Here is a 3,583-nt window from a genome sequence, read left to right on the forward strand (position 1 = left end):
GGCACATGTCTAACTTAGATTTTGGCTAACTATCACAAGACAGTAGCTTGACCAAGTTGGTCAAGTTTAAGTGTATCATTCTAGTTAGCTTATGCTAAGCAGGAACACTTAACTTGATTCATAGTTTATATTTTTAGCCCAAGTTTTGATTTGATGCACAGACATAAACATCTGAAACTCAAGCTATGACCTTATGCATCTCACACCGTTCTAGGTTTCACAATACACAATCAAGTTATCTAGTGTGCTTTGTGAGATGCGTTAACCTAAGTCTATAGGTGCATGATTTCTACTGGAAGTACCTAGACTAGGGCCAAAAATTTTTTTTACTTTTGAAAATCCAAAATTTTAAACTAAGTTTTTCAAAGATAAAATAAAATTTTGAAAATATTTTGAAAAACTAAGTAATAGTAGATTTAAAAATATGAGTTTTGAAATATAAGAAAATTTGAACTTAGTCTACCAAACACATTCCTAATTATAGACAAGTATGCAATAATAAACTGTAATAATAAGGAAATGCAATAATCAAATAGAAAAAGAAAACAATAATCAATACATAGTAAAAAGGTCAATACTAGAGTCAATAATACAAGTCAAAGATAAAACTAAAAAGTTGGGTCTACTGGGGAGGTGGCTGGGGTGGCCCATGCCCCAAGATCTGAGCATGTCCATCAACTCAGAATGTCTAGCCCTACTCTACTCCTCTTGACTCTCAAACTGACTAGCCACAGTCTACTGGTAGGAAGTAACTGACTCGTGCAGACTGTGGACTGACTCCTTGAGTCTGATCACTCTCTGCTCCAGAGTGATAGGAGGTGGGGGTGGAGGGAGCTGGAGAAGGTCAGCTAGGTCAATGTCATCCTCCTCCTCCTCCTCGGTGGCTGGCTATGGCTGAGGCTGGTTCTCCCGTCTCCAAGATAGAATCTCATCCTCATCTATATGTACCTCAGCTAAGGAAAAACTCTTAATACCTAACATGTCAAACTCACTAGCTGGTTTGACTTCACCTGCGGTGATGTCAAATCCAAGTGATGCTAGGAGTGATGTCAAAATGTGACAGTAGGGCATATGTACCCTCCTGCTAGTGGTGACACTAGATGAAAAAATAATGGCATGGAATATATGTAAACTAATGTCTATATCTAACCTATGATGTAATGCATATAAAAGAAATGTATGAAAAAGTTGCATCGTGACATCCCTGGTAGTCAGGGGTAGAATGCAAGTCACTAAGACTCTGTACAGAATATAGTCTTGCACTCTGAGTCTAAGTGAAGAGAACTGGGTCACAGTAGGGACCCTCTCCTCTCTAAAGAAAGTATGAATGCATGAGGTCTAATGTGATGTGTGAGTAGGGATCCCCAAAAGGTACATCCCTAGGGGTAGCAGGTAAATAGACATGATGAATGTCTAAGTCCTAAGTGCTCTCTAATAATGGTGGGAGATAAAATGAAATCCCTCCTGGCTACTCGGGTGGAATAGGTCAGATCGTCGATCTGAACTAGGTTATTGTACAGCTCGACACACAAACTCATATTAACCGGGCTAGTACAATACACTAGTCGTTGAAGGTCGTAATGCTCTATGACCTCCATGGAAGGTATGCATGAACGTGCAAAAAATATCCTACATAAATATCTAGAATGCAGGGGTACAAAAGTCAATGATGCAAACTTAATCCTAAGTTCCTCAGTGGGGAATCTGGGATCTGTACTAGGAGTACTAGAAGTACCAGCCTCAGTGGTCTTCCTCTTAATCCTAATGCATAAATTAAGACTTAACTAAGGAAAAAAATAATTTTAAATTGCTTTAGGATCATTTTGGGGACTTACCTAGGCATTTTTGAAAGAAAAATAAGAAACTGACGACCTAGAACCTTGGCGATGGCACGGGAAGAGGGTTTTTGAGGTTGGAAGAGAATTTTGTGTGGTTTGGAAACTTAGGGTTTGGGTTATTTTTATAAACACCAATCCGGCACCTGGATTCGAATCGGGGCACCCAGATTTTGTGCGGTGCGGGGCACTTGGAAAAAATTTCAAAGCGTCTGGATTCAAAAATCGAGGGTGCGCAAAACCGTGGGTGATGTTCGAGAAGAGGTTCAGGGCGCCTGGATTTATATCTAGAGCGCCCGGATTAGGTTGGGTCTGGGCCTTACGGGTTTTAATTGGGTTAAGTTTTATTAATCAATTAATTAAAGTTTTAAGTTAAATTAATTTAAGTTTAATTAAGGTTTTAAGTTAAGTTTAGTTTTAATTAGTTTAATTTTTAGTTTAATTAATTAAGGTTTTAATAGGTTAAGTTTAATTAATTAAGATTTTAATAAGTTAAGTTAATTTAAGATTTTAATAAGTTAAGTTTAATTAATTAAGGTTTTAATAAGTTAAGTTTAATTAATTAAGATTTTAATAAGTTAAGTTTAATTAATTGATTTTAAAGTTGTTAAGTCTAAGTTAATTAGGTAAGAGTTTAATTAAGGTTGGGTTAGGTTTAATGAATTGGTTAAGTTTTAAATTAATTTTAAGGTAAGTTAAATTAAAGTTAATTGTTAAGGTTAAAATTAATTAATTAAGGTAAAAATTTATTTTAATTAATTAAATTTTAAAATTAATTTATTAAGGTAAAAATTAATTTGTTAAGGTTAAAATTAATTTATTAAGGTAAAATTAATTAGGTAAAATTAATTTATTAAGGTTAAAATTAATTTATTAAGGTTAAAATTAATTTATTCTAATTTCATCTCACTCATTTCTAGATTATCAAACAGTTAATCCTATGGGTTGTGTGAGATGATTTTCAATTTTTATCTTAATTAAGTTAATTGATGATTGTCTAAAATTTGATTAACCTTGAGTTAGATTCAAGTTTAACCTTTTGACTCACTAAGTGTGTATTTCAAGAGTCAGCTTCCAGGCAGTGGCGAGGCACAGGGGCCTTCTTGGGTATCGGAGCAACGACCACCTTCTAAGACAAAGCTGGTTCAAGAAATTGCACACTTAGCTAATCTAGGGAGAAACTTTGGTCTAACTAGTCTAGGATTTGATGAGGTAATTTCGATTAGTTCCACTCAGCTAAGTAAATCAATTAGGGTACTCCTTACCCCACTTGACCACTTAAACTGGATTTTCCTAACGTACTATTATCTCGCCCCACCCTGGTACTAGGTTGGACAAGTATTAATCAAATTTGTATCCTTACCTAGCCTAGGTTCAATCTAAGTTCATAAAAAATAAAAAATAAAAAATAAAAAATAAACAATTCTATCTAACATGAATGGTTTTAGATCCCCTGGATCGTGACCCCTATTAGGTCTGATCAAATAGTGTATTTGATCCTTGGGGACCCAGTAACGGTTCAGTCCAACTGGATTGGTCAGGTTGGACTTTGGAACTCATGCTTGGACTCGTGATTTCTTGGGTCGATTCAGTAAAGACATATAAGATCTATGTTTGGCTTTGTGTCCAAGCCCAGATCTGTTGTACACAACCCTTTGAGTTCCAAGCATCATATCAAGATACTTGGAGCCCGAAGTGAACTTTTCCAACGATCTTGTCAGGTTGTCAATCTGAAGTTTCAACTTAGA

The sequence above is a fragment of the Curcuma longa genome, chromosome 18 (assembly GCF_044706935.1).
Source record: "Curcuma longa cultivar G26 ecotype Majalengka, Jawa Barat chromosome 18, ITB_CL_G26_1.1, whole genome shotgun sequence".
Lineage (NCBI taxonomy): Eukaryota > Viridiplantae > Streptophyta > Magnoliopsida > Zingiberales > Zingiberaceae > Curcuma > Curcuma longa.